The following is a 23,625-nucleotide window of genomic DNA, read 5'->3' on the forward strand; positions in this document are numbered from 1 at the left end:
GAGTAGTATCAAACCAAACCAAATGAAGCGAACAGCAACACGAAACTTCAAAAATTTCTACCGCAGATTATGCACTGGAGTTTTAGCAGGTGGTACAGACGAGAATATAAAATTTGAAGTAAACTGACCATCGTGTTTCCACGCGGTATGTGAGAGCCAGTCAAAATCTATATTATTGTTTCTTGAAGACTCATAATTCTAACAGTTAAGATATTTTGGTGCTGCTTTCTTCTTCACATTTATGTCTCTGAAATGGTTGATAAAATATGTGATGTTTTATGACAGTTATAAGTCGGAAAAAATAAACAATTATGTCTTACGTTTTATAGGGTATTAGGGCGAGACGACAAATGTTACATTCCTCATACAGAGACGCCGAAATAACAAGAGCCGGCAATGCTGCTCTGTTACGGAATGCAGGGCACAAAGAGAACGAACTCACGTTTGTTAGTGTTTGTACCTCCTATTTTCTGTCCGTGACCTGATTTGTACGGAATATGTCATTATGGAAATGAGTTACAGAAGCTCTATTTCCAAATGACCTCGTCAAGCAGATTGCTACGCTTGTGCTACCGGAGGCCATGGTGATGAATGCATGGAATGAAGGTTGCATAGAGACAGAGTTACTGTTCCGAAGATAGACGGTTACGAAATTTAAGACTATAAATTGTAATTGCCAGTAGGCAGTCTACATTTTAAGGTAATTCTTTCTCCAAACACATCCAATGTCCATCGATTTTCACTTCTTTATAGATGTTACCAGTACAACGTAAACAGAAAAGGGAAATGTATTTTATAGCCAGAAGGAGTAATTATCCAGAAACAGTGAAACATTATAAAAACCATTGCACTGTATTAAGAAAAGTTATTAAAAAGTCCAGAAGTATGAGCATTAGTCTGATAATAAAATTAAAACAATCTGGAATATTGTTAAAAGCGAAACAGGACAACCGAGAGCATAGGAACACTGTATTTGTATCAAACGCAGTGTAAAGTTTGTTAATAAAAATTCAGAAGTGCAACACATTTTTAATAATGATTTTTAATTACTATAGAGAAAGTAGGATCCTGCTATTCATTAGAAAAGGTAAGACAGTATATGGAAGAGGCAATATCTATACAATTTGATAAAACTGAAATTCAGCTAGCCTTTCCTACTGAAGTTGCGAAAATCATAAATTCACTAAAAAGTAAAAGCTCTCATGGAATGATACAATTTCCCGTAGAGTACTAGAAGCTTGTGCCCATCAGATAAGTAGGATTCTCAGCCATATGTAGTAGCTCACTGAAACAGGTTATTTTTTCAGATAGACTGAAATATGCTACTGTTAAACCATTGCATGACTGAAATATGCTAGTGTTAAACCATTGTATAAAAAAAAGGTGATGCCAACAACTACCGTCCAAACTCGCTTTTGTAGCTTTGTCCAAAATTCGTGAAAAAGTAATGTATTCAAGGGTAGCATAAAATATTTGTAAAAATGAAGAAATGACAAAATGACAATTTGGTTTCCAGAAATGCTTTTTAACATAAAATGCTATATCTGCCTTCGTTGATCGAATATCAAATTTCTGTATAACCTAACAATACCCAGTGGGATATTTTCATATCTTTTCCAGATAAACTTACTATTGTAGTATGAGTGAGATAGTGCTCAAATGGTTTTATTCATATTTAACTAGAAGAGTGCTGAAGATTGAAATTAACAGTACAGAGAGTGTACAAAAAACAGCAGAGTCCTGTAATTGTGAAGGTATCAAGAATTGTGTCCCAATGGGTTCAGTCTTGGGTCCCGTATTGTTCTTGGTATACAGGGAGATTATAATTAAAGTTAAACTTTCAAAACGCTTTAGAAGTAACACCACTGCTCAAAATGACGTCAAATTGCAAAGGAATATTATCAGAGTAGTGGAAGAACGTACGTCGGAAGTGAAAAATAGTGTGGAAATTAATGAATAGATGGCTCTGTATGTGTCAGAATACATAAATGAAGACACTCTCATGCGGACGACCCATTGAAGTTGGTATAAACACGCCGGGTACACGGCTTCTCCTCCTTTCGCGTCTGTGACGTTAGCCATGACTGTCTCAATGCTTGTAAAGCTGTATTACAAGAACTGACTGGGCACACGTCGCACTGCAGAAGTTCCGGACACTGAAGGGTTTTAAAAATGCGTTAGTCTTACGACTGCCGTGGGTCTGAAAAAAATTATTCGTAAATTCGAAAAGACGAATGCTTTTGTTGTGCAACGAATTGACTCTACGTCAGTAGAAGCAGTGGCCACAACAGTGCAGAAGGAGACAAGTGGTGGTGTGCAAACGTGTAGTGCACGGAGAATTGCCCAAACATTGGACACGGTGCGTAAAGTCCTACGAAACATCCGCCTTTGCTATCCAGTCAAAATCATCTTTGCTATCCAATCAAAATTACCCATGTACTTTCTGTTGATCTGCCAGTAAGAGAGACCTTAGCTTTAGAATTTCTTGCTGCCATGAAAGTCGACAATGATTGGATCTGGAAAATATTGTGGCCCCACTTCCACCTGACAGGATACGTCAATACACAGAATAGTCGAAGATGGGCAACAGAAAATTCACACGCAAATCAGATAGTACCACTTCATCCTAAAGAGGTGCGGGTTTATGGCGTCATTTTTCGTAGGGCCAAATTATATTGAAGAGACAGGTGCAGCCGGTCCTCTTACCCACACCGTCACTGGTAAGCACTATGACTGTCTCTTGACCAACCACACCATTCCAGCTCTCCAACAGCGTGGATGTGTGGATGGGGTCATTTTAATGCGAGATTGCCCGACTCCGCTCATTACAAATCCAGGTAAGCAGCTGCTGAAGCGCCATTTCGGAAATGCTAGAATTATCAACCACCATTTCCCTACAACCTGGCCATCCCGATCACCTGATCTCAATCTGTGTGACTTCTGGCTGTGGGGCTATCTTAAAGTTGTGCTCGGTGTTCCGACTGTCAAATTATCTGCATTGAAGGCACGCATTGCGCGACACATTCTCAACGTGACCACAGAAACACTTAGATCAGTTGTGCAACATGCTTTTTCTCGATTTCATCTTGCTTCGCAACAGTCACACGAAATTAATAATCAGATTTGGTTTTGATTTATGCTTTTTATGCGGTTTGTGGCCCCAGGAAAACTAAAAACCGATTTTTCGCATTAGATGTGACATGACTTTCCCATGATGAATAAGCTTACATAATTAACAGTATCACCCGTACACCCATGCACGCTGAGTAGTACAGTTTTTTTTTTAACGTCAAACGTATACCTTAGGCATTGTTGTATGATTCATTTGTCGTTTGTAGTCGACCACTATTGAGTTATGATGCTTACAGGGCCATATGTTGCTACATTTAGTAACTATTTATTTTTCTCGTGCCATCCGTTTCCCCTTCTCCGATAATATTTCGTTGCAATTTGACGTCATTCTAACCAGTGGTGTTATTTCTACTGCTGTTGGAAAGTTTAACTTTAATTATAACCTCCCTGTATACTAATGACTTGCTACCCATATTCATGAAGATGCAAAGCTGGTTCTCTTCGCTGATAATGCAAGTATAGTAATCACACCCAACAAATAAGAGTCTGCTAAGGAAATGTCTTTCAGAAACGTATTAAGTGGTTCTCTGCAAATGGACTCTCACCAAATTTTGAGAAAACACAGTACATTCAATCATGTACAGTAAATGGCAAGGATACAATTACGTACAGTAAATGGCATAACACCACTGATAAATACAGACTTCGAACAAAAATTTGTTGGTAAGGCACAATATTCAAAATATCTGGGTGTGTGCATTGATGAGAAATTGGATTGAAAGAAACACATTGATGATCTGCTGAGACGGATAGGGTTAGCTACTTATGCTATTAGAGTTATCGGAACTTTTAGTGATAAACATTTCAGTAAATTTGCCTAATACTCATATTTTCATACACTCTTGTCATCAGTTTTCTGACTGATTTGATGCGGCCCATCACGTGTTCCTCTCTTGTGCTAACCTCTTTATCTCAGAGTAGCACTTCCAAACAGCCCTCAGTTATTTGCTGGATGTATTCGAAGTGTTCCTCCGCAGTTTTTGCCCTCTACAGCATCCTCTAGTACAATTGAAGTCATTCCCTCATGTCTTAACAGATATGCCGCGCGGGGTAGCCGTGTGGTCTGATGAGTTTTGCACGGTCCGCGCTGCTCTCCCCACCGGAGGTTCGATTCATCCCTCGGGTATGTGCCTGTGTGTTGTCCTTAGCGTAAGGGAGTTTAAGTTGGATTAAGTAGTGGGTAAGCTTAGGGACTGATGACCTCAACAATTTGGTCTCATAAGACCTTACCACAAATTTCTTAACAGATATCCTGTCAGAATGAGATTTTCACTCTGCAGCGGAGTGTGCGCTGATATGAAACTTCCTGGCAGATTAAAACTGTGTGCCCGACCGAGACTCGAACTCGGGATCTTTGCCTTTCGCGGGCAAGTGCTCTACCATCTGAGCTACCGAAGCACGACTCACGCCCGGTACTCACAGCTTTACTTCTGCCAGTATCCGTCTCCTACCTTCCAAACTTTACAGAAGCTCTCCTGCGAACCTTGCAGAACTAGCACTCCTGAAAGAAAGGATATTGCGGAGACATGGGCTTAGCCACAGCCTGGGGGATGTTTCCAGAATGAGATTTTCACTCTGCAGCGGAGTGTGCGCTGATATGAAACTTCCTGGCAGATTAAAACTGTGTGCCCGACCGAGACTCGAACTCGGGACCTTTGCCTTTCGCGGGCAAGTGCTCTACCATCTGAGCCACCGAAGCACGACTCACGCCATGTACTCACAGCTATCCTATCATCCTGTTCCTTCGCCTTATCAATGTTTTGCACATATTCCTTTCCTCTCCGATTCCGCGCAGAACCCCCTCATTCCTTACCTTACCAGTCCACCTAATTTTCAACATTTATGTGTTGCACCACATCTCAAATGCTTCGATTCTCTTGTGTTCCGGTTTTCCCACAGTCCATGTTTACTACCATACAATGCTGTACTCCAGACGTACATTCTCAGAAATTTCTTCTTCAAATTAAGGCAGATATTTTTTTATTGGTAGACTTCTCTAGGGCAGGAAAGCCCTTTTTGCCATTGCTAGTCTGCTTCTGATGTCGTTTCTCAGTTCGTAATTGGTTATTTTACTGCCTAGATAGCGCAATTCCTTAACTTCATCTACTTCGTGACCATCAATCCTGATATTAAGTTTTTCGCTGTTCTCATTTGTACTACTTCTTATTTCTTTTGTCTTTCTTCTATTTACTCTCAGTCCATACTCCATATTCATTAGACAGTTTATTCCGTTCCGAAGATCAAGTAATTGTTCTTCGCCTTGACTCTGGATAGCAATCATCTGAACATCGTATCATTGATATCATTTCACCTTCAATTTTAATTCCACTCCTTAACCTTTTTCTATTTCCATCGTTGCTTCCTTCATTTACACATTGAACAAATCCTTGCCTTACACCCTTTTTAATACGAACACTTCGTTGTTGGTCGTCCACTCTTATTATTCCCTCTTGGGAATTGGTCTCTCCCTATAACTTACCCCTACTTTTCTCAGAATTTCGATCACGTCACACCATTTAGCACTGTCGAAGAATTTTTCTAGCTCGACAAATCCTATGAACGTATTCCTTCTGCCTTATTTGATCTTAAATCCTCCAAATCCCTTTTAAATTGTGATTTTAATACTGGAACCCCTATCTCATCTAAATCGACTCCCGTTTCCTCTTCTATCACATCAGACAAACCTTGCCCCTAATAGAAGGTTTTAATGTATTCTATCTACCTATCCGCTCTTTCCTCTGCATTTAACAGTGGAATTCCCGTTGCACTCTTAATGTTATCAGCCTTGCTTTTAATGTCACCGAAAGTTGTCTTGACTTTCCTGTATTCTGAGTCTGTCCTTCTGACAATCATTTGTTTTTCGATTTCTTCTCATTTTTCATGCAGCCGTTTTGTCTTAGCTTTCCTGCACTTCATTCTTCAGCGATTTGTGTTTCTGTATTCCCGAGTTTCCCGGAACATTTTTGCACTTCCTCCTTTCATCGATCAACTGACGTATTTCTTCCGTTACCCATGGTTTTTTCGCAGTTACCTTCTTTGTACCTGTGTTATCCTTTCCAACTTCTGTGATGGCCCTTTTTAGAGGTGTCCATTTCTCTTCAACTGTACTCTCTACTGAGCTATTCCCAATTGCTGTCTCTATAGCCTTAGTGAACATTAACCGTTTCCCGTCATTCCTTAGTACTTCCGTATCCCACTCATTTGCGTATTGATTCTTCCTGACTAATGTCTTAAACTTCAGCGCACTCTTCATCATTTCTCTATTGTGATTTGAGTCTATGTCTGCTCCTGCGTACTCCTTACAATCCAACATCTGATTTCGGATTCCCTGACCAAGATGTAATCTAACTGAAACCTACCCGTATCACCAGGTCTTTTCCAAGTATACCTCCTCCTCTTGTGATTCTTGAACAGAATATTCGCTGATACTAGCTGATGCTTGTTACAGAACTCAATTACTCTTTCTCCTCTCTCTTTCGTTGCCTCAGACCCATATTATCCTGTAGTCTTTTCTTCTACTCCTTCCCTAAAACTGCATTCCAATCTCCATGACTATTAGATTTTCATATCCCTTTATATACTGTATTGCCCTTTCAATACCCTCATAATCTTTCTCTATCTGTTCATCTTCAGTTGCGACGGCAGCATGTATACCTAAACTATCGTTGTTGGTGCTGTTTTGCTATCAATTCGGATAAGAACAACCCTATTACTGACCTGTTCACAGCTACACACTCTCTGCCCTACCTTCATATTCATAAAGGATCCTAATCCCGTTTCGCCATTTTCCGCTGCTGTAGGTATATCCTATACTCATCTGACCAGAAATCCTTGTCTTATTTCTATTTAACTTTACCGACCTCTACTATATCTATTTTGGGGCAATTCATCATTAACGGAAAAAATATTCATTACACAAAAGCTTGTAATCAGAATAATAGCTGGAGCCCATCCAAGAGCACATTGCGCATATTTGTTTAAGAAGATCGGAATATTCACAGTACCTTCGACATACATGTATTCGCTTATGAAATTTGTTATTAATAGCCAATCCCACTTCAATAAATAATAGCCAAATGCATAGCTATAATACTAGAAGAAAAGGTGACCTTCACTATCCTAGGTTAAATCTGACTCAGGCACAGAAAGGAGTGAATTATGCTGCCATAAATATCTTTTGTCATTTGCCAAATAGCATTAATAGTCTGACAGATATTCGACCAACATTTAAAATCATATTAAAAGAATACCTGAATTACAGCTCCTTCAATAAATGAATTTTTAGATATGAAATAAATGGTATTAACTGTATTGTGTAAAGAAAAATGTTAAACTAATACGTTGCACATCATTACGTAATGTCGTATTCATAATTTGCGAAACAAGTATGAATGTAACGTAATGTAATGCCTTACAAGTTCAATGTGGTTTGCCACAGTTAAGGGGTTGGGTTTAGTTGTTTGGGGGAGGAGACCAGACAGCGAGATCATTCGTCTCATCGGATTAGAGAAGGGTGAGGGAGGAAGTCAGCGTTTCCCTTTCAAAGGAACCATTCAGGCATTTGCCCGGAGAGATTTAGGGAAATCACGGAAAACCTAAATCAGGATGTCCGGACGTGGGATTGAACCGTCCTCCTCCCGATTGCGAGTCCAGTGTGCTGGCCAATGCGCCACCTCGCTCGGTCTGCCGCAGGTGACATAAAACAATTAGAGTTTGGGAGAATGGTAGATATTTCCGAGATACTTGTTTGCTTGTCCTCGTTTTAAAGTACTTTTTCGTGTTTCCATCAGTGATTTAAATTCTCTAACTTTTTAAAGTTTCTAATGTTTAACAGTATTCTCGATTTCTTCTTCTTGGTTTTGCTCACAGTCGGTGACACACTCCTATGTGGCTCTACTTGAATTGTATCGCTCTCTGAATTTTAATCTCAATTCTTAAAACTGCAGCATTCCCAATTTTGAGGTCTGGGTAGTAAAATGAAATAGTAGTTTCATCTGCCCAGTGGTGACTGACGGCAGGATGTAATTTGGGAGTAGTAAGGCGAAAAGCTATTACAGATTAAGGCGCAATCACGAAAGATACGCTGGGTAAACTAATAAACGGTATTGAGGTCAGCACGGAGGAACTAAACAACGAAGTAAGACTAGAACAGTTAACAAACCGAAGTTTATCACACTGTTCTTGATGGGCTTATGCGAATGTACGTAAAGTTTTGTGTATCATATGAAAGAATAAAAGGAGCTTGCTTCAGCTACTGTGAACGAAAATATAGATGAAAAATGTCCGACGTCGAAAAATTTATTATACGATTAATCAACAACAGAAAAATCCCAAAGCTAAGCTTGTACTTTATGACACTAAAGCACGCCTAGCGTTTATTGACAGCGCTGGTAAGGTCATATATCTCCGAGGCAAGGAAAGTAGCTCCACGTAAAATAAGATTCTTTACCTACTGCCATTGCATTGGTTACCAGAATTATCCAAGGGTGTATTATCGGCGTCCTTCGGTCAGTTTTGTCAATTGAATGCAGCCCTGTGTGGCCGAGCGGTTCTACGTTCTTCAGTCTGGAACCAAGCTACCGTTACGGTGTGTGATGTCCTTAGGTTAGTTAGGTTAAAGTAGTTCTAAGTTCTAGGCTACTGATAACCTCAGATATTAAGTCCCATAGTGCTCAGAGCCATTTGGACCATTTTTTGTCAACTGAAAAATAGTTTGGAATATTGGTAAACAAAAAAGAGATAACAACAAATTAATTCTGCGATGTCGAAGATCTTCGAATTGAACGTTCAAACTATTAAAAGAACTCTAAAAATGCACTGATTACGCCAAAGAGAATTTGAGTCAGTGGAAAAATGTGTGAAGAAATGGGAATATTAAATTGATAAAAACATAAATGTAGAGAAAATTTTTGACATGTGAAATAATTCTGATGGGAGATCGTACAAAATGTCGAATCAATGAACAACTACGTAGAAGACAGGCAGAATATAGTTTATTAAAAAAAATTGGTTACCGAAACCAAATTTTCATAGAGAAATAGAATGAATGAGAATGGAGTGACTAAAATAGTAATGAATGATCAAACAACAGAGAAAAGGACAATGTGTAGGTCAATATTGAGGTGGAGGGATCAGATATAAACTATATACAACCAACAAAGGCATCAAATAAGAGGACGTAACAGAAAAATGCTTAACACTTAAAGAAAGAATAAAAAGGAAGGTTTAAACAGTTCATTTCATTTTGGCTCACACCATTCAGTAGATCTCATTCGTATATGATTTCTTCAAAAGACCTTTCATTTCGTCACGCTGAAAAATTCAAATTTGATAAAGAAACGTTTTTCGTCCACGTTTTAGTTTGACGAGTGAATTTTCTCAGTAGGTGTATTTTATATCTTCGTCTCCCAGCTCTACAGAGTCTACTTATCTCCCAAGGGGAATTGGATTTGCACCATCGTTCACTTGTTTTATCAGTTCCTATTAGATCTAATCACGTTATGACAAGGAAGTGTACCAGAGTAGTGGTGTTTGGCAGTAGTTTATCTTGCTACTAAGAACAACAACGTCATCACTTAGTACAACGTTGTAACCATTACACATAATCATAACAAGATATATTAGTCCTTTGAGCATACTATCTCATAGTGATGTGAGCACAACTCACTTCGCTAATATCACCCATAGGCTGCCTACTTAGATTTTAAGAATTTATACTTCATGGTCAACATTATAATTTGTAATCGGCTATGCAATTCAAAGTATGATACATTTATTCACCTCATTTTCTCCTACAGTGCCGTTTTCACATGAAGAAGCGAACTAGGGTGGAATTCACTCCACAGGTGGTTTCCTGAGAGGTATGTACGATCATGGAACATTTTAAAAACTTTGCATGTCTTGTGGATTCATTCTATAATTTTACTAATGAGCGTTTGGCGTCATTGCCCTAGAGGCCCCTTGCGGGGCAGGTCCGGCCGCCTGGGTGCAGGTCTCATTACATTCGACGCCACATTGGGTGACCTGCGCGCTGGATGGGGATGAAATGATGATGAAAACAGCACAACACCCAGTTCCTGAGCGGTGAAATTTCACGACCCAGTCAGGAATCGAGTCCGGACCCGTAGAACGGCAATCCGTCACGCTGACACTCTGCTATTGGGGCGGACTATGGTTTTACTGAATAGGTTTAAATTTTCTACTTCCCGAGTTATTTCGTTGTTGATTCATCAGTCTTTCGTAGTTTTAACATTTATTTATTTTTCCCACTGTGTATGCAGCTGTGTTCAGCGATATGGTACTCTTGAAGCGAACTGCGCTTTTGACTTCTGTCTCAGTATTTACTACGGTTGGTGCTTCACAACTTCAACGAATTTAAGAAGTGACTTTATGGAACCACCGAAACCTGCTGGAGTGTGTATTCACACACAGCAGATTTCGGTCCGGCGACCATTACATCAAGTTAAAGAAGGTTCTTTGAGGTTATATATATATATATATATATATATATATATATATATATATATATATATAATATGATACGCATAGACTTCACACCAATTATCATGTAAAAAAAGTCAAAGTCCATTGCAGAGTTCACCGTACGGTCTGGAAAATTTGTATACGAAAAATACATCAACAAGGGTAACATCGAAAGCACCCTGAGGCTCTTCGTGGAGGACGATGTCGCCTGTAACAAGGTAGCAACGGAAGAAGTTCAAAGTGAAAGGAAGTTTATTTTATTTTTATTCTGATGTCAGAAACATACATAGGTGCACAGATAACATGTCATATATTCTTTGACCCAAATTTGGGCACTTCCAGTCCATTTTCTGTCGCTTGATGCAGGTGTTCTGCACTACAGGAGGCTGCACTGAAGCATGTGCTGTACAGTTAATTTCTCTGCAATCACACTTAATACTGTTTTCTGTGTTATAGCCCCATGCTACCGGATTGAACCTTGATCCATCCACTCCTGATATCAGCCTATTCCAAGATTTCGATGGCATCCATTCCTCGTCCTGTTATGGACGCAGTGTTCCAGAAACTCTTTTCCATCTCTCCAAAGTTGCACGCTGATCTTTGCAGCAGTGATAGTAAGTACCATTGATGTTCAAAGAAGCCGCGGTCTAGGTCGCTGCAGTCGTGGACTGTGCGGCTGGTTCCGGCGGAGGTTCGAGTCCTCCCTCGGGCATGGGTGTGTGTGTTTGTCCTTAGGATAGTTTAGGTTAAGTAGTGTGTAAGTTTAGGGACTGATGACCTTAGCAGTTAAGTCCCATAAGATTTCACACACACATGTGATGTTCTAAGGAAACTCTTCCTTGACTTCAGTCGCTGCTGATGGGGTTTATGCCAGTACAGGCGATGGGTGTCTTCCATTTTTCTGCGTTGCTTATTCACCGTAAATTCTCTACGAACGGGAGGTGGTGGTATTTCTGCAAAGTGGTTAACTCAATCGACAGGAGTACATTACAAACAACCTGTTATAATTCTAATAAGGGAAGTAAGATCTGCAGAGGATCGATAACTCGTGCAGTAACTGGTAGTTGACGCATAAACTGCACAGGAAATAACGTCGCCAATTACGATAAATCTCTAAAACCAGCTACAGGCGAGCTACAGGCGTACAAGTCTAGGAATAATCGCCCGGATCTACCTGAAGTGGAATGATCACATAAAACTCTTTGAAACAAAAGTAGATAAGAGACCAAAATTGATCATAAGAGTCTTATGAAAATGTAATTTATCCTTGAAAGAAATGGCTTCGAAGCATTAGTGATAACAGTTCTTGATTAATGATACTTATTGGGGTAGATTAGTAAGAGATATGCACTATCCAAGGAAAAATAGCACTTTTTCCTCGTGGATTCGTGTAATAAGTGCGAAATCGGTATGGAAATGCTTAACAAACTGTGGGGGTAAATCAACACAAGTATGTCTTGTGACAGTTACTGTAGACATACCAGAATATACGTTATAAGAAAAGGATGCATCACGGTATTTCCTCCAACTTCCGTAACGAAACTATCCCGAAGAGGAAATTAGGGAAACTAGAGTTCATATAGAGTAATGTTAGAGACTTTCCCGAAGAGCAGCGAAAGTTGGCTTGCTGCTAGTGCAATTCGTTTACCCGATTTTTCACATCCGGCTATGTGAATACTGGGTTGGTACCCACTTCCTCCCTCAGACGCACTCTTTTAGAAAACTCTCACACACTTTCACATTCATTAACGCTGTAAGCAGACAGTTTGGTTACACAAATCTCTTGTTGCGGAAAGGGGTGGGGCGGGGTATGTAGTTGGGGGTGGCGACAGGAAGGGCATCCCGTCGCGCTCTACCACTAACGTTGCAAAATCCAGAAATTAAAAGGCCAACATCGACTAGATACGGGACAAACACCACATCAAAGAAAGGAAGATCGAGAAATGGTACTTTTACTGGAAACACGCTACTCCAAACACTGTAAGGTGGGTACGGAATATACGGAGTGTTTCAAAGCTACACCGACATACTTGCAGGGGATGTAGAAGGCATCTTGGGGAACTAAATGAAGATAGAAACTCGTATCCGGAAACGTCATCCAACGGCGCTACAGGGCGATGAAGTTATAGGCTTTAGCGCCTGTGTGTGACCTACAGGTACATACAGGGTGATTCCGTGGTGAAGTTGTAAGCTTTCAGTGATTATGGAGAAGGACAAATTTATCAATTTGAGGTAAGGGGCACTGGGTCTGAAACGAAAGGGTCGAAAATCATTAGAATTGTTCTAATACCTCTGACAGCGAAATACACGTTTCGTTACCGCAGTTGCTAAGATTCTTGGGCAGGCAACTTTCAGAGGTGGCAGTATGGGCCAAAACAAGGAAAGAATGTCCAGTAAACATCGTCATTGAAATGTATACCTTGCGAGCTGTAAGCATTTGCTCCACAGAGGAGATGTGTGTCACAACAGCGAAGTATTATGTTATAAAATGTCAATAGATTGCAGTAGCGTGTTACAAAAGTCCATGCATACAGTTTTATATCTTACTTCCATTTAGCCCAGTATCTCTGTTGTTCTAAGAATATATTAACTATAATTTTTCTTCCACTATAGTCAGTGAATTTTTGCATATACCGCTGTTTATCATTGTTTGAAGCACACCTAAGACTGTCGGGAAAACCAGAGAGAGAATCGAGGAATATTGGTTGCAAGCTTGAGGGCGAAGAGCAAAGTAGGGTGTTGTTAACAGCAAGCACAGTGACTGAATGTAGCAAGTTTGTTTTCAAACAAAGCGCGCAACGTATGCCGCCGACATTTGCACTGTTGTGGAGATATTTTCAGTGGCGCGGAAATTAGAAAAGCCAGATTACATACGGAGAACGGAGTTTCCTGGAAATCCGGGATCGTTAGTACCCTGATTCTGGGATTCGAAAGGCCGCATGGGCCCCGGACCGTATCTGCCCAGCGGAATAACAAAGAGATCCGTTGTGCCACCCAGGCTGGTACGGTTTTAAGCGATTTTACGAATCCGACTTGGTGAATGCCAATCTGTATCACCGTCACGCCTCTGCTGCACGACGTGGAAAATTTTAGAAAACGTTCGTATTCTTTCACGCTGACTAACACTAGACGGTAGTAGTACACACTAATTGCGTAAGGTTTCCTGGGATTGAAAGGACTGGGTAAAATAACGATTTAACATCATTCTTATCAATATTTGTATTAAAATTCCTTAGGATGATAACGATGATGATGATGATGATGACGTATGGTTTGTGGGACGTTCAACTGCGCGGTCATCAGCGCCCGAACATTCCTCAGGAAAACTATCTTTACCAATTAGGTCAACAAGATCTTGAAGTATTACAACAAAACCATCCTATGAGACTATACAGTTTAAGTACGATTACTGAAAATCGATAAAATAATATCTTCAAAATCAGTGCATACAAACTCAAGAATGTCCGAAATAACAATGTTTGCCGGGATGGGCGAGCGGTTCTAGGCGCTACAGTATGGAACCGCGCTGCTGCTACGGTCGCAGGTTCGAATCCTGCCTCGGGCATGGATGTGTGTGATGTCCTTAGGTTAGTTACGTTTAAGTATCTCTAAGTTCTAGGGGACTGATGACCTCACAAATTAAGTCCCATAGTGCTCAGAGCCATTTGAACCATTTGAATAACAATGTTTTGTAACAGTTTTCGAGACAGACAGAAAGTTAACATTTTCAGAATATGTTTGATAAAATTGCAGCTAATAATTCAGGTTTACTTAAAGGAATTCATTAAAAGGAAAGAAAAATGATTAAAGCTGCATAATATGAAACCACCACGCATCGGGCAATGTGGTCCAGACGAATGGCCCCGAAATTACTTCGGGCAGGATAATATGCGGATTACCACACTCCTCCTTTTCTAAGAAACCAGTGGGTACACGCCCCAAGGCAGAAGATACAATGATAGCGTGATGAAAAGAGGAGAAACTTTTAAGTCAAACGAGTAAAAATTTAAGTCATCAGATTACACGCTGGCAGCATAGACAAAACAGCTGTGATAAATCACTAAAAGATGATAAAGTAAATAGCAAAGGTATCAAATTGATTGTAAAAAGAGTTCAGCGGACAACAGAGACGACAACGGCAAATACTTAACCGTCACTAGGGTCGGAAATATATGTGAAAGGAAGACATGAGCGCTTGGCTGATGAACCTCACCGACTTTAAATATAACTTTGAAAATAAGTAAAGAAAGAGACTTGGCGCAACGTACCACGAAAAAAAGTTGAACGTCACGGAGAAAATTCACATAACTCCAAGAAGTCCTAAAACTCCAATAGTTATAAACACAAAATCAAAGCGCAAGGCTATGACTGAAATTGTTATGTTTTCATATGAGTGACACGCTACACAGATTGCCTGGCCAGACACAGGAACAGGGAACAACAACAACAGCAATCTGGACCATGTCCGATATAGAAGCAGCAAGACAGAAATGCGCGCAGGAACGGAACCAGTCACAATTATCATGCTCACTGCGGAGAGCAAGATCAGTCTTTATGAATGCAGTGTGACGTCAGCACCAAAACAACGAATTAAAAGTAGCTCACCGAGCATCCAAATCCGCTGTGGAGTGACAAACGCTGAAACCGCCATCACATGCGTGGATGACCGTGACCAAACGCCCGCCTGTAAATCTGGCCAGCCAAAGGAATAATGTGTCCACTTCCGTTTCCAGTACACGTCACTCGTGTGTGAAGCTGCTCTGCCAGACAAATAGGCAGCCCATTGCCCCGCAGGCTCCTGCTGTCTGCTGCTTCACCCACTACCCCTCCTGGAAAACAGCTTCAGCGTCACTCGTGGTAAACGTGCCACGCCCCCTTTACGCCAAAGTTCGTATTCGAGGAGTTGTGGCGTGAGCTACTGGTCGCAAAATGGTTCAATGTCTCCCCACCCCCTCCTTCCCCCCAAAAAAGAATCCTGTGCACGGAGAGCAAGGCTTACAAAGGGGACATAAATAATACTATCTTTCTTAACTTCCCTAAGATGCACCCACAACTCGTTTCCACTCTATTTGTTATGGAACCTAAGCCTGACCAGAATGGATTCCTCCAACAGCTTACGGGTCCATAGTGTGGGGTGATGGTTTTCCGGACGCCCAGGTTTTTCATGAAGACTGTCTCGCCTACCTGAACGTTCCAAGCACGTTGGTCCTCGTCATACTGCGCCGCCTCCCTTTCATGCCCGTTCTGAATATTTGCCCTGGTTCTGCACCAATTATCCTTGATTAACTAGGGACTAATAACATTGGGCAACAAATCATGTATGGTTCAGATATACGCTGATGGGGAATAAAGGGCAGGCAAACAAGAGAGAAAGGATAGCTCTGTGTGCCTCTCGTCTGTCAATATTAAAGGCTAGGTTCAGCCATGTTAAAGGAAGATTCCGTTTGGTTTGAGATTCAGAGTGGAAAATGATCAGAGAGAATTTTAGGTTGCGATTAACCAGCTCCGTCAATGAAGCCTGGGGGTAATAAGGTGCATGGTGATCTTTTCAACAAATGATCAGAAACACCTTCGCAGGTAAACAAGGCGCATTATCACTGACAATGAACTCGAGAGGATCAAACCCAGAGAAAATCGTATATACTTGCCTAATATTTTGGGTGGCAGTAGAACGACTGCTGGGGAGGAACCAGCTGAATCGAGTAAACCCATCAACCGCCAGAAATATATAGCGCTGCCCACCTTGGGTCCACGGAAGAGGACTGACGCACTCAATAAAATAGACTCTCCATGGAGACCTCTGCCCGACTGTGTTAAACAAACACCTCATACCCATCGGATTTCAGCATAGTCATCTAGCATTCCCGACACTGACTAACCATTATTATAGCATCACGATTCAGGGTGGGCCAGGTTAGCGACTCAGGCATCTTGTGAGTGGTTTTATATACCTCCTGACGTCTGCCCCCCTCACAACAGAATTATGGTAACATTTGAAAACAGCCACAAAGATAGAATTTTAACTCTTCACCGCAGCGCCCGTGGTGGCAGAGAATGTCCTTCTGTAGTTAGTACATGGGCACTTGCCGACGGGCTCTCAACTGGAGCCCAACTTGGGGTCCTGTTCTTGTTGTTCCACAAGGTCATCAAACAACACCAGAGCCTGAATTAGCATGCAGTTAATAAGACCTTCTACCATATTGAAATCATGGCGAGAAGAACACTCCTCCCCCTCTTCAAACATTCTGCTACAGTTATCTGCTACAGCATTGTCACACCCCGTTATGTGTTGCTTGCTGAAGCGGAAGGTGGTCGGACAGACGACCTCGAAATATTCTTTGTTTCACACGGAGAAAACAGAAATCAAGTAGGGGCTAGTGGTCAGTCTTCAGTGTGAATTCACAGTTTTCAAGTTAGTATTTAAGTTTGTCTGTGGCAAATATGCCAGCCAAAGCTTCCAACCTAAAGTAGAATATTTCTTCTCAGCTGAAGACGGGCACATAGAAACATAGACTAAGATCCGACTCACGCCATCTTGCTTCCGAAGCAAAAAAGTGGCAACCACTGACTTACAGGCGTCAGTTAGAGCCATGAAGGGCTGAATGAAGTCACGGATAGCCAGAAGAGGGTCATTACTCAAGCGATCTTAAGTGCATCACATGCAACCTGCTGGCCCCCCTTTCGAAACAGTTTTATAGAGCAGCTTGTTCAGCAAACTTTGTAACGAATTTTCCGAATAAAATAGTTATTCCAACAAAATGGGTTACCTGTTTCTCAGTAGTGGGGGAGAGGGGGGGGGGGGGGGGGGGGGAATTGCAAATAGCTCGTAGCTCGGGTCCTAGATGATTCTCTCTGACCAGAGTACAAGCATGAGAAATGATATCTCACGACAAGCTAACTTTGGAAGGTTAGAAAGTTAAGACCGCTTGATTCAGATGCTCCAGAACCATCGCAAATGCTCCAGTGCTCAAAGGAGGTGGCACTGTAAATGACAGTGTCGTCCAAATAGATATACACACACTTGAGCTTCACATCTCCGAGCACAGAATAAAATAACCTAGAAAGAACTGCAGCCCCCTTAGAAGGGCCAAAAACCGCGCAGTTGAAATCATGTAAGTTTCAGTCAACGCAGAAGGCAGTGCTCGTCTCAGATTGTATGGCGATTGAAATCTGGTGTTATGCCTGGTTAAGAAAGAGAAAAGAAAAATAGTAGGCCTCGTAAAACCACGAAAAAAACCCGTGTGGATCAGGAAGAGCGACAGAGTCCAAAATTATTTTATGATTAAGAACACTTTTAATCCACAACAGGTTTGAACTCCCTCCCCCCTCTGAGGCACCAAAAATGTCGGTGATGGGTGCGGAAAGTGGATGGCCTCATAATCTCTCAGTAAACGTTTTATGTACCAACCGACACAATTCCTTCATCTTAGGTGGAGATAGCCGAAAGGATCATTAGCAGTCTGGAAGATGGTTAGAAAGTAGGAGAGATTCATCCATGGTCTCGGGATAGCGTTTTCATTAGTAAACAAAACGATTTCGGTCCCGGGTTCGAAACCCGTCAGCGCTTACATTTTGATTAACAACCAACATTTGACGTCAAAAGACTCCCGGCATAACAAGTCACCCTCTTTCTGCCAACGGCCTTGTCAAACAGGGCAGAGAAGCGGACAGAGGTTCAGTGCACGCCCTTCTTATAGGGGTGGGAAACTACTGCTAAAGGCAGAAGAATCATCAATGTTCAACGGCATGAGGATGCAGTAGGCAATGCAAACCACTGCATTAAAGACACATAACGTGTATCCAAAGGTGTCATGGTGACCTCTGAATTGGCAAAAGATTCCGGAATAGTCCGCCATTCGGATCTCCGGGAAGAGACTGCAAAGCTGGAAATGACCATGAGAAAAAGATTCAATAATCAAAATATGGATAACGTTCTACGAATCGAGACGTGGAATGTCAGAAGCTTGAACGTGGTACGAAAGCTAGGAAATCTGAAAAAGGGAATGCAAGGGCACAGTCTAGATATGGTAGGTGTCAGTGAAGTGAGATGGAAAGGAGACAGCGATTGCTGGTTAGATGAGTATAGGGTAACATCAACAGCAGCAGAATGTGGTATAACGGGTGTAGGGTTCGTTATGAATAGGAAGTTAGGACAGAGAGTGTGTTACAGTGAACATTTCAGTGATAGTGTTGCTCTTGACAGAATCGACAGCAGTCCAACATCTATAACAATAGTTCAGGTATGTAAGCCGACGTCGCAAGCTGAAGGGCGCGTGGCGCCAATTTCCGCAGTTTAAAAATGGTGCATTGTCTGCTTACACAACAGTAGTAATTTTCGCTCCTATTGGCATCAGCTATCCAGAATGGTACAGACTACGGGCGTAAGCATGCCTGGAACTGGAAGTACCCGCCAGATAAGGGCTGAACATAATTCACACCAAGATTTTATTAACGCGCCTCTGGAAAAGTAATTTTACGAATTAGGATCACAGAACCTTGACGTATTAAAGCAAAAGCATCCAGTTAGCAAAAAGAATTTAAGAACAATTGCTGATAATCTACAAAACAAACTATTCAAAGACAATGCATACAGACTCAAGAATGCCGCACATAACAGTGTTTTATAATAAGTGTAACATAATAGGATAATAGTCTTTCAAATAGGCAGGTAAAAAACGTCTTTAGAATAAAATACAACTAATGATTGTGATTTACCTAAGAGGAGTTCATTAAAGGGAAACAAAAACAATTAAAGCCGCTCGATTTCAAACCTCCACGCATCGGGAAATGTGGTACGGATGAATGGCCCCAAAATTACGTAGGGCAGGCCCAGTACGCTGGTCACCGCACTCCTCCTTTTCTGTGCAACCAGTGTGTAGCCGCGCCAAGCCTGATAAACAGAGAAGTAACATTTAAGTAAAACGAGTAAAAACTTAAGTCCCCCTATTACCCGCTGCCGGCATACACAAAACAATTGCGATGCGTCGCTAAAAATTATGCAGTGACTGGCCAAGGCAATCAAGCCCCACTTAAATCTGATCGTAAAGAAGTTTAGTGGCGAGCCGCGATTCACACCAAGAGGCAGACACTGTAAATAATCAACCACTGTACGGAACAAGAAACATAGGTAGAAGGGAGATATGAACTGTTCACTGGTGCACTTCTACCTCGTTAAACACGGGCATGGCGTGGAAGTATAGCTCACCAAAATAGATGCAACAGGATTTGCCACGTTAAGACACATACGCTTGCGGAGTCCCAATAACTAAAGAAAATGACTTGGCACAACGAACTAGGCATAAGAAAAAAAAGGAAAGATTGTACGTCACGAATAATGACACATTGAACTTAAGGGAAGTTCTCATAACGTCATGGAGCTCCGAAACTCCAATAATTTAAAACACACAGTCAAATCACAACGCTATGACAACTATCAAATTGAAGGTATCATGTTTTCTTACGAGTCGAACACTCTTCAGATCGCCTGATGAGACACAGGAACAGGGAACAAAAACAACGGCAGGCTGAACCGAGCCCGATATAGAAGCAGAAAGGCACAAAGAAGCCCAGGAACGAAACCAGTCACAATTATCACGCTCAGAGCAGGGAGGAAGATCAGCCTTTACGAATGCTGTGTGGTCTCAGAAGCAACTAACTGAAAGTAGCATCCAAAGCCGCTGTGGGGTGACACTGCAAAAACTTGGAGCCCGCATGAGATGCATGGATAACGACGACCCACCGCTCGCTTTTGGATCCGGCCAATGTCCCTTGTGTGTTGAGGACTCTCGGATAGAGAAACGTGGAAGTCACATGGGCGATAGAACAAACATCCAGCCCGTTGCCCCACAGACCTTCGCTGTCCGTCCTGTTTCACTCTCTGCCTCAACGCCACCCACGGCAAACGTGCCACTCCCCGTTCATGCAATGATAGTGATCCAGCAGACGTGGCGCGATCTGCTACTAGCGCAACGGTTGAGCAAGACGTTGCGGTGCAAAATGTCTGTCACAGGGACAAAGAGGTGGCTGCAGGAAGGGCTTCCGGCCACCCTCCATCAATAACTCTTCCCAATCCACAAAATAAAATGTCGGTCTCGCCAGGAAGAAAGAAAGATACGAAGGTGTGGTAGTGGTACCTGAAACACGATGCTGCTAACACCGTGATGTGGCTTGTGGAATAAAGATGTACATCGGTTGCCAAGAGTTCTTCGTAGGTCTTTCACATAGACTACAGTGACGTGAGTGCCTTCTTACAGAAAGTCTCCGATTGAAGAACGGGATAAATTTTATTTCTAAATATAGCGGCTGGAAGGAAAATTATGACCTTCAGTAAAATACTTTTCTACCCTAGCCACAAAACAACGACCAAATAAGTTCACTGAGAAAATAACAAGTATAACACAACAGATGAAATAAATAAATCGTTCACATCAGGGGCATTACCAGAGTAGTTAAAACAGGCAAGAGTTGTACCTTTGCTTAAGAAAGGTAATGCAGAAGACATAGAAAATTACCAGCCCATTTCCCCACAGTCACCATTCTCAAAAAGAATAGAAGCAGTTATGAAAGACCGATTAATGAATTACCCGAATAAATACAATCTTTTAAGCGAATCTCAGTTTGGTTTCCGAAGTGACAAAAATACGGTGGCAGCCACAGTAGAATTCAAAAAAGTTGTACTTGATGCTCTTGATAAAGATACGTCTGTCACAGGCACATTTTTGGATCTTTCTAAAGCCTTTGATGCAGTTGACCACAAGATTGTATTAAATAAATTAGAAGTATTGGGAATAAGAGGGGTAGGTAGTGACTGGTTTCGATCATACCTAGAAGATAGAGTACAAAGAGTAGAGATAACACGTACTTTAAATAGATCTAAACATTTACTAAAACACTTATCAGAACCAAAATACATTAATATAAGGGTTCAGCAAGGTAGCATAGTAGGACCAATACTGTTCCCGATATACGTCAATGACTTTCCCAGTAGTGTTACTCATGGTGAAAAAATTCTCTTAGCTGATGACAACAATATTATAGTCACTGAGGAAACAAGAGAGCTTCCTGCTGAGAAAGCAAATGAAACTCTCAAGGAAGTTTATGATTGGTCAAGAAGCAATAAAGTTACACTGAACATAAAGAAAACTAATGCCATGAATTTCAGTTTGAAGAGGAAAAATGACAACGTTAAATTAAATATAGATGGCACCTCTATAGACTATGTAACAAATGCAAAATCTCTAGTAATGGATTGATTCTCGGTTGAAGTGGTGTGAACACACAAAGGCACATGCAAACAGAATGTCATCAGCATGTTATGCCCTTAGAATCCTATCATCAGTGTGTAACATGCAGTGTCTTTAAGTTACATATTATTCATAAATACACTAAATTCTTAGCTATGGCATTCTTTTTTGGAGAACAAACGTACAAAATATGAACATAATTTTAAAACTCCAGAAAAGAGGCATGAGAATAATAACCAAAAATACTAGTCGAGCTCATTGTAAAGATTTGCTCAAAACACTGGAGATTTTAATTCCGCCATGTGAATAAATTTACCAGTCAGTTGTACACATCAAAAATAACATAGGTAATTACTGCACAAACAGCTTTGTCCGTAACCATGCTACAAGAGATAGACTCAACTTACATTTACCAAGAAAAAGTAAACATAAAACTGAAAGTAGCATTTTCTACCAAGGAATGAAACTGTACAATAAATTACCAAAGGAGATTAAAGAAATGGCAAAAATACCTTATTTAAAATGGCTGATAAATAGTATCTGTTATGCAATGCATTTTACACATTGAAAGATTACTTAGATAAAACAGAGTAGGGGGTTTGATAAAAAAAAGTTATAGAAATAAATCACAATAATAATGATTATAAAACATCCAACATTCCACGTAACACTTTCACTTCATGTTTTTTTCCTTCTTTTTTTCCTTTCTAGAAATACTTACCCCCAAGCTATGCATAGCACAATACTAACACCTCTTCACCGAGCGAGGTCGCGCAGTGGTTAGCACACTGGACTCGCATTCGGCAGGACGACGGTTCAATCCCGTCTCCGGCCATCCTGATTTAGGTTTTCCGTGACTTCCCTAAATCGCTTCAGGCAAATGCGGGTATGGTTCCTTTGAAAGGGCACGGCCGATTTCCTTCTCCATCCTTCCCTCACCCGAGCTTGCGCTCCGTCTCTAATGACCTCGTTGTCGACGGGACGTTAAACACTAATCTCCTCCTCCTCCTCCTAACACCTCTTCCACTTTCTGAGCTCAACATCTCACTCATTATGGAGGGATGCTGACTAGTTTTTCAGGATAGCAAATGGCAAGCTGCGGTACAGGAAATGCCCCAGAGATCTCCTCTGTGTGTGTGTGTGTGTGTGTGTGTGTGTGTGTGTGTGTGTGCGTGTGCGTGTGTGGTGAGTGAAGTGTTATGAAACAATGTGCGTATAGTGAGTTGAGAGTGAACAATGTGGCATTACATTATTTAATAAGTTATCTGTAAAAAAAGTATTGTATACCAGGAGTAAATCTAATGATTGTCTCTAAGTAGAAGCCTATAAATACATTGTATAGGAATTATCTTATTTTAAATTGGTCTAAACTTGTAAATACTTTGACATGTCCTACATCCTTGTAAAAAGAGATTACGGATGAATAAAGCTACTACTACTACTACTACTCCTACTACTACTAAAGAAATCATTACTAGGGTAAATTAATTCCACGTAATTTCATCACTGAAATTTATAACCACCCTGATTCGGGTAGGAAGTGGGTCCACAGATTGAGCAGGCGCGTCGCATCCAGGTTAAGTCACTCGATGAGAATTTGATCTTGATCGTGCTGTACTACAAAACGGTGATACCGGCCTTTTCACACACTGTCCCGAAAGGTCCCAGAGATTTCCTACGGGGTTCGAGTCAAGGGAATCTCTAAGAAAATTGAGATATAATAGCAGAAAGCCACATATTCATCCCTCCCAATAAACTTATGTGCTGT

Source organism: Schistocerca gregaria, chromosome 4 (genome assembly GCF_023897955.1).
Source record: "Schistocerca gregaria isolate iqSchGreg1 chromosome 4, iqSchGreg1.2, whole genome shotgun sequence".
Taxonomy (NCBI): Eukaryota; Metazoa; Arthropoda; class Insecta; order Orthoptera; family Acrididae; genus Schistocerca; species Schistocerca gregaria.